Below are 9,980 nucleotides of genomic sequence, written 5' to 3' on the forward strand. Positions count from 1 at the left end.
TCCAAGAAGAGGATATAACATTCATAAATATTTATGCACCCAAACCTAGAAGCACCTAAATATATAAGGCAAAGAGAAATTAAGAAACAAGCCCATTTATAATTGTATCAAAATAAAATACCTAAAAATGAATTTAATGAAGTGAAGGAACTATACTCTGAAAACTGTGACAATGATGAAAGAAATTGAAGATGACACAAATAAATGGAAAGATATTTCATGTTCACGGACCAGAAGAATTAATTTGTTGAAATAACCATACTATCCAGCTACAGATTCAATGCATTTCTTATAAAAACACTAAAGGCATTTTTCACAAATCTAGAACAAATAAAATTTGTAAAATTTGAATAAACCACAAAATATCCTGAAGAGCCAAAGCAATATTTAAAAAGAAGAATAGAGACAGAAGATGGCGGCGTAGGAGGACGCTGGGCTCACCGCGCGTCCTGCTGATCACTTAGATTCCACCTACACCTGCCTAAATAACCCAGAAAACCGCCAGAGGATTAGCAGAACGGAGTCTCCAGAGCCAAGCGCAGACGAGAGGCCCACGGAAGAGGGTAGGAAGGGCGGAGAGGCGGTGCGCGCTCCACGGACTGGCGGGAGGGAGCCGGGGCGGAGGGGCGGCTCACCGGCCAAGCAGAGCTCCCGAGTCTGGCTGGCAAAAGCAGAGGGGCCGGAGGGACTGTGTTCCGAAAGCAAGTGCAACTTAGCGTCTGGGAGGTCATAAGTTAACAGCTCTGCTCGGAAAGCGGGAAGGCTGGAGGACAAAGGGAGGGAGAGCTGCTGAGCCCCCGGATGACAGAGCTCAGCTTGGCAGGGAACAAAGGCGCTCGCCAGCGCCATCTCCCCCGCCCATCCCCCAGCCAAAATCCCAAAGAGAAGCAGTTCCTGCCAGGGAACTAGCTCGCTCCGCGCAAACACCCAACTCTGTGCTTCTGCGGAGCCAAACCTCCGGCAGCGGATCTGACTCCCTCCCGCTGCCACAGGGCCCCTCCTGAAGTGGATCACCTAAGGAGAAGCGAGCTAAGCCTGCCCCTCCCGCCCCCGTGCACCTTGCCTACCCACCCCAGCTAATACGCCAGATCTCAGCACCACAAGCCTGGCAGTGTGCAAGTAGCCCAGACAGGCCACACCACCCCACAGTGAATCCCGCCCCTAGGAGAGGGGAAGAGAAGGCACACACCAGTCTGACTGTGGCCCCAGCGGTGGGCTGGGGGCAGACATCAGGTCGGACTGCGGCTCCGCCCACCAACTCCAGTTATACACCACAGCACAGGGGAAGTGCCCTGCAGGTCCGCACCACTCCAAGGACTATCCAAAATGACCAAACGGAAGAATTCCCCTCAGAAGAATCTCCAGGAAATAACAACAGCTAATGAACTGATCAAAAAGGATTTAAATAATATAACAGAAAGCGAATTTAGAATAATAGTCATAAAATTAATCGCTGGGCTTGAAAACAGTATACAGGACAGCAGAGAATCTCTTGCCACAGAGATCAAGGGACTAAGGAACAGTCACGAGGAGCTGAAAAGCGCTTTAAACGAAATGCAAAACAAAATGGAAACGACGACAGCTCGGATTGAAGAGGCAGAGGAGAGAATAGGTGAACTAGAAGATAAAGTTATGGAAAAAGAGGAAGCTGAGAGAGAGAGATAAAAAAATCCAGGAGTATGAGGGAAAAATTAGAGAACTAAGTGATACACTAAAAAGAAATAATATACGCATAATTGGTATCCCAGAGGAGGAAGAGAGAGGGAAAGGTGCTGAAGGGGTACTTGAAGAAATTATAGCTGAGAACTTCCCTGAACTGGGGAAGGAAAAAGGCATTGAAATCCAAGAGGCACAGAGAACTCCCTTCAGACGTAACTTGAATCGATCTTCTGCATGACATATCATAGTCAAACTGGCAAAATACAAGGATAAAGAGAAAATTCTGAAAGCAGCAAGGGATAAACGTGCCCTCACATATAAAGGGAGACCTATAAGACTCGTGACTGATCTCTCCTTTGAAACTTGGCAGGCCAGAAAGGCTTGGCACGATATCTTCAGTGTGCTAAACAGAAAAAATATGCAGCCGAGAATCCTTTATCCAGCAAGTCTGTCATTTAGAATAGAAGGAGAGATAAAGGTCTTCCCAAACAAACAAAAACTGAAGGAATTTGTCACCACGAAACCAGCCCTACAAGAGATCCTAAGGGGGATCCTGTGAGACAAAGTACCAGAGACATCACTACAAGCATAAAACATACAGACATCACAATGACTCTAAACCCGTATCTTTCTATAATAACACCGAATGTAAATGGATTAAATGCGCCAACCAAAAGACATAGGCTATCAGAATGGATAAAAAAAAACAAGACCCATCTATTTGCTGTCTACAAGAGACTCATATGAGATCTGAGGACACCTTTAGATTGAGAGTGAGGGGATGGAGAACTATTTATCATGCTACTGGAAGCCAAAAGAAAGCTGGAGTAGCCATAGTTATATCAGACAAACTAGACTTTAAATTAAAGGCTGTAACAAGAGATGAAGAAGGGCATTATATAATAATTACAGGGTCTATCCATCAGGAAGAGCTAACAATTATAAATGTCTATGCGCCGAATACCGGAGCCGCCAGATATATAAAACAATTACTCATAATCATAAGCAACCTTATTGATAAGAATATGGTCATTGCAGGGGACTTTAACACCCCACTTACAGAAATGGATAGATCATCTAGACACACAGTCAATAAAGAAACAAGGGCCCTGAATGATACATTGGATCAGATGGACTTGACAGATCTATTTAGAATTCTGCATCCCAAAGCAACAGAATATACTTTCTTCTCGAGTGCACATGGAACATTCTCCAAGATAGATCATATACTGGGTCAGAAAACAGCCCTTCATAAGTTTACAAGAATTGAAATTATACCATGCATACTTTCAGACCACAATGCTATGAAGCTTGAAATCAACCACAGGAAAAAGTCTGGAAAACCTCCAAAAGCATGGAGGTTAAAGAACACCCTACTAACGAATGAGTGGGTCAACCAGGCAATTAGAGAAGAAATTAAAAAATATATGGAAACAAACGAAAATGAAAATACAACAATCCAAACGCTTTGGGATGCAGCGAAGGCAGTCCTGAGAGGAAAATACATTGCAATCCAGGCCTATCTCAAGAAACAAGAAAAATCCCAAATACAAAATCTAACAGCACACCTAAAGGAAATAGAAGCAGAACAGCAAAGACAGCCTAAACCCAGCAGAAGAAGAGAAATAATAAAGATCAGAGCAGAAATAAACAATATAGAATCTAAAAAAACTGTAGAGCAGATCAACGAAACCAAGAGTTGGTTTTTTGAAAAAATAAACAAAATTGACAAACCTCTAGTCAGGCTTCTCAAAAAGAAAAGGGAGATGACCCAAATAGATAAAATCATGAATGAAAATGGAATTATGACAACCAATCCCTCAGAGATACAAACAATTATCAGGGAATACTATGAAAAATTATATGCCAACAAATTGGACAACCTGGAAGAAATGGACAAATTCCTAAACACCCACACACTACCAAAACTCAATCAGGAGGAAATAGAAAGCTTGAACAGACCCATTACCAGCGAAGAAATTGAATTGGTTATCAAAAATCTCCCAACGAATAAGAGTCCAGGACCAGATGGCTTCCCAGGGGAGTTCTACCAGACGTTTAAAGCAGAGATAATACCTATCCTTCTCAAGCTATTCCAAGAAATAGAAAGGGAAGGAAAACTTCCAGACTCATTCTATGAAGCCAGTATTACTTTGATTCCTAAACCAGACAGAGACCCAGTAAAAAAAGAGAACTACAGGCCAATATCCCTGATGAATATGGATGCAAAAATTCTCAATAAGATACTAGCAAATCGAATTCAACAGCATATAAAAAGAATTATTCACCATGATCAAGTGGGATTCATTCCTGGGATGCAGGGCTGGTTCAACACTCACAAATCAATCAACGTGATACATCACATTAACAAAAAAAAAGAGAAGAACCATATGATCCTGTCAATCGATGCAGAAAAGGCCTTTGACAAAATCCAGTACCCTTTCTTAATAAAAACCCTTGAGAAAGTCGGGATAGAAGGAACATACTTAAACATCATAAAAGCCATTTATGAAAAGCCCACAGCTAACATCATCCTCAACGGGGAAAAACTGAGAGCTTTCCCCCTGAGATCAGGAACATGACAGGGATGCCCACTCTCACCGCTGTTGTTTAACATAGTGCTGGAAGTTCTAGCATCAGCAATCAGACAACAAAAGGAAATCAAAGGCATCAAAATTGGCAAAGATGAAGTCAAGCTTTCGCTTTTTGCAGATGACATGATAGTATACATGGAAAATCCGATAGACTCCACCAAAAGTCTGCTAGAACTGATACATGAATTCAGCAAAGTTGCAGGATACAAAATCAATGTACAGAAATCAGTTGCATTCTTATACACTAACAATGAAGCAACAGAAAGACAAATAAAGAAACTGATCCCATTCACAATTGCACCAAGAAGCATAAAATACCTAGGAATAAATCTAACCAAAGATGTAAAAGATCTGTATGCTGAAAACTATAGAAAGCTTATGCAGGTAATTGAAGAAGATATAAAGAAATGGAAAGACATTCCCTGCTCATGGATTGGAAGAATAAATATTGTCAAAATGTCAATACTACCCAAAGCTATCTACACATTCAATGCAATCCCAATCAAAATTGCACCAGCATTCTTCTCAAAACTAGAACAAGCAATCCTAAAATTCATATGGAACCACAAAAGGCCCCGAATAGCCAAAGTAATTTTGAAGAAGAAGACCAAAGCAGGAGGCATCACAATCCCAGACTTTAGCCTCTACTACAAAGCTGTCATCATCAAGACAGCATGGTATTGGCATAAAAACAGACACATAGACCGATGGAATAGAATAGAAACCCCAGAACTAGACCCACAAACGTATGGCCAACTCATCTTTGACAAAGCAGGAAAGAACATCCAATGGAAAAAAGACAGTCTCTTTAACAAATGGTGCTGGGAGAACTGGACAGCAACATGCAGAAGGTTGAAACTAGACCACTTTCTCACACCATTCACAAAAATAAACTCAAAATGGATAAAGGACCTGAATGTGAGACAGGAAACCATCCAAACCTTAGAGGAGAAAGCAGGAAAAAATCTCTCTGACCTCAGCCGTAGCAATCTCTTACTCAGCACATCCCCAAAGGCAAGGGAATTAAAAGCAAAAGTGAATTACTGGGACCTTATGAAGATAAAAAGCTTCTGCACAGCAAATGAAACAACCAACAAAACTAAAAGGCAACCAACGGAATGGGAAAAGATATTTGCAAATGACACATCGGACAAAGGGCTAGTATCCAAAATCTATAAAGAGCTCATCAAACTCCACACCCGAAAAACAAATAACCCAGTGAAGAAATGGGCAGAAAACATGAATAGACACTTCTCTAAAGAAGACATCCGTATGGCCAACAGGCACATGAAAAGATGTTCAACGTTGCTCCTTATCAGGGAAATACAAATCAAAACCACACTCAGATATCACCTCACGCCAGTCAGAGTGGCCAAAATGAACAAATCAGGAGACTATAGATGCTGGAGAGGATGTGGAGAAATGGGAACCCTCTTGCACTGTTGGTGGGAATGCAAATTGGTGCAGCCGCTCTGGAAAGCAGTGTGGAGGTTCCTCAGAAAATTAAAAATAGACCTACCCTATGACCCAGCAATAGCACTGCTAGGAATTTATCCAAGGGATACAGGAGTACTGATGCATAGGGGCACTTGTACCCCAATGTTTATAGCAGCACTCTCAACAATAGCCAAATTATGGAAAGAGCCTAAATGTCCATCAACTGATGAATGGATAAAGAAATTGTGGTTTATATACACAATGGAATACTACGTGGCAATGAGAAAGAATGAAATATGGCCTTTCGTAGCAACGTGGATGGAACTGGAGAGTGTGATGCTAAGTGAAATAAGCCATACAGAGAAAGACAGATACCATATGGTTTCACTCTTATGTGGATCCTGAGAAATGTAACAGAAACCCATGGGAGAGGGGAAGGAAAAAAAAAAAAAAAAGAGGTTAGAGTGGGAGACAGCCAAAGCATAAGAAACTCTTAAAAACTGAGAACAAACTGAAGGTTGATGGGGGGTGGGAGGGAGGGCAGGGTGGGTGATGGGTATTGAGGAGGGCACCTTTTGGGATGAGCACTGGGTGTTGTATGGAAACCAATTTGACAGTAAATTTCATATATTAAAAAAAATAAAAAATTAAAAAAAAAAACTGAGAACAAACTGAGGGTTGATGGGGGGTGGGAGGGAGGGGAGGGTGGGTGATGGGTATTGAGGAGGGTACCTTTTGGGATGAGCACTGGGTGTTGTATGGAAACCAATTTGACAATAAATTTCATATAAAAAAATAGAAAAAAAATAAAATAAAAAAAAAATAAAAAGAAGAATAAATCTGAAAGTATCATGCTCTCTGATTTCAAACTATATTACAAAGCTATAGTAATCAAAATAGTATGGTACTGGCATGAAAAAAGACATATAGAACAATAGAATAGAATAAAGTTGGGCACCTGGGTAGCTCAGTACACTGAGTACCTGACTCTTGATCTCAGCTCACATCATGAGTTTGTGTTTCATGGGATCAAACCCATATTGGGCTCTATGCTGACAGTGCAGAGCCTGCTTGAGATTCTCTCTCCCTCTTTCTCTAACCCCTGAACATGTGTACACACATGCACATGTGTGTTTTGTATTTCTCTCTCAAAATAAATAAATAAACTTAAAAAAATAGAATAAAGGGCCCAGAAATAAACCCATGCATATATGGTCAATTAATCTCTGGAAAAGGAAGCAAGAATATACAATGGGGAAAAGATAGTCTCTTTGAAACATGGTATTAAGAAAACTGGACAGCTACATGCAAAAGAATGAAACCCAACCACTATCTTTATATCATATATAAAAATAAATTCAAAATGGATTAAAGACTTGATTGTAAAACCTGAAATCATAATACTCTAGAAGAAAACACAGGCAGTAAGATCTTTGATACTGGTCTCAGCAATATGTGTGTGTGTGTGTTTGTGTGTGTGTGTGTGTGTGTACTGCACGAGTCTCCTCAGGCCAGGGCAACAAACACTAAAATAAACAAATAAGATTGATTACATCAAACTAAAAACATTCTGCACAGTGAAGGAAACCATCAACAAACAAAAAGGCAACCTACTGAATGGGATAAGTTATACATCTGATAAGAAGTTAATATCCAAAATATATAAAGGACTTACACAACTTAACATAAAAAACCCTGATATATCATTCTGGGTGGATATATCTTTTGTGGGGGCAATTCCAACCACTAAAAATGCCTTTTTAAATGAATGAGTAAATGAATGGAAGGGAACAAAAGAACTCTATTTATACATGTATTTGCATGCATTAAAAAGTAGGTATAGGACTTAAATAGACATTTGTGTAAGGAACATATGAATGGCCAGCAAGTACATGGTAAGATGCTTAACATCACTAATTTTCAAAGAAATGAAAATCAAAACCACAATGAGATATCATGCATACTTATCAGATTGGCTATTATCAAAAAGACAAAAAATAACAAGTGTTGGTGATGATGTGGGGAAAATGGAACCCTTATACACTGTCAGTAGAAATGTAAGCTTGTGCAGCCACAAAAGAAAACAATATATGAAGGCTCCTAAAAAAACAAAACACAGAACTACCAAGTAATCCAATATTTCAAAAAAAACCAAAAACACCAGTTCAAAGAGATACATGTACCCCTATATTTACTTCAGCATTATTTACAATAGCCAAGATCTGGGAGCAACCTAAGTATCCATGGACAGATGAATGGATAAAGAAGATGTGGTACATATATACAATGGACACTACTCAGTCATTAAGAAGAATGAAATCTTGCCATCTGCAACAACACAGATAGACCTCAAGGGTATATGCAGTGAACTAAGTCAGACAAAGAAAGCAAAACACTGTATAATTTCACTCATGTGGAATTTAGAAAACAAAGCAAAACAAATAAAAAGCAGAAACAGACTTATAGATACACTAAACAAACTATTGGTTACCAGAGTGAGAAGGGGTTTGGGGTGGGGCAGGCAAAATACATGAAGGGTATTAAGATATGCAAACTTCTAGTTGTAAGATAAGTAAGTCATGGGGATGTAATGTACAACATGGGGAACATAATCAATATCGCAAGAACTTTGTATGGCGATAGATGGCAGTTAGACTTAGTGTGGGGAATCACTTCATAATGTACATTTGATATATAAATATCAAATCACTATGATATACACCTGAGAAAAATAGAATATTGTATGGTATATCAATTATACTTCAATTAAAAACTTTTTTTTAAGCTGGAGGGGCCAACAGGCCGGAGAAGTAGGGGGATCCGAACTTCCCACATCTCCCAAACAAAGAAGGGTTGAAGCCAAAGGACTTTGAACCCCAAGAGTCTGGGAGGAAAAGAGAATGAGTCACCACCAGGGATACATTGAAACAACCTGAGGGGCCATAGGTGCATGACTGCGAACTGGGAGAGAGAAAACGAACGGAGGGGAGGGATTCTCTTCTGCGGAGAGACAAAAGGGCAGAGAAAGAGTGGCTGGGGAAGCATAGGACTGTACCTGGACACGAGGAATACCTTGGACAGGGACAGAGAAAGATCCAATCTCTAATTCCCGGGCTTTCTCCGGACTGAGGCCGGCTGCCCAGATCGCGCACCTGGGGAGAAGGGGAGCCAGCCCCGGGCTTGGTGGCTAGGTCAAGGGCACAGTACACAGTAGGAGAAAGCGATCCCCTCCCTGCAGTACTGCGGGACAGGACAATGCCTTTCCAGGGATCACATATCGGGTGGTGCAGAGCTGCGCTTCCCCAGTACCAGGGTGTGCAGAGTGGAAGTTTGAATCCCAGCCAAGTGCCGGGACACGGGAGTAGGTGGAGCAAGACAAACCTCCTCATTTGCGCACAGGGTACAGTGAGGATGGCTAGTACAGAGTGGTTTTGGACACCGGGTCTGTGGAGGAGAGACTGGGGGGGGGCACCATTTTTCTCCCCACTAGCACCAAGGTGGGGCCTCAGGGATCAGAGGAAGTGGGGGAGGTGCCCACGGTGGAGGCAGGACCGTCAACACCAAACCACGCCCTCTGTGCCTGGTAACTGGGTACGGGATACACCGCCCCTTCTTCAGACCAGCGCTGCTGTATTGCCAGGTTTAATTCTTGGATAATTCTTGTTATATAGATAGATTCTTCCTTCCTTTTCTCCTTCTTATCTCTTCCCTCCTCTAGTCTGGTTACTCTGGCTGTTGGTCTAAGTAGACATATTTAATACATTCTCTTGATACATGTTCTACAACCCCTTCTTTACTCTCCTTTCTCTCTCTCTGGAATAATTAAGCCCTATAGTTTCTCTGTCTGGGCAACTTTACCTTTGTTTCTTTTCCCCCACCTCCTTCTTTATTTTCCTTTCTCTCTCTGGATTAAGCCGTTTAGTCTCTCTGCCTGGTCAATGTTTATTTTTTCTTTTTCCCCGCCTCTGACATTTCTCTCTTTGTATGTGCTCTTCCATCAGCACCTCAACCCTGTTCTTTACTTGTAGCTGGTGTTTCTGGTTTTTTTCTTTTGGTTTGTTTTTTTCCCTTTCTCTCTCGCTCTCTCTCTCTCTTTTTTTTTTTTTTTTGGTGTGTGTATTTGCATGTTTTTGTTTTCTGTTTGTTTGTTTTTTTTCCTTTCCAGGGCTATATCAAGCAACAAATCAAAGCACACCTGGTGGAAGGTCCAAAACATCACGAGTAGGCACATAAAATAACCAAAGTCACAACAACAGAAAGCAAGTAACACTCTCCAAGAAACACCTCCTG

The sequence above is a fragment of the Panthera onca genome, chromosome B1 (genome assembly GCF_046562875.1).
Source record: "Panthera onca isolate mPanOnc1 chromosome B1, mPanOnc1 haplotype 2, whole genome shotgun sequence".
NCBI lineage: Eukaryota > Metazoa > Chordata > Mammalia > Carnivora > Felidae > Panthera > Panthera onca.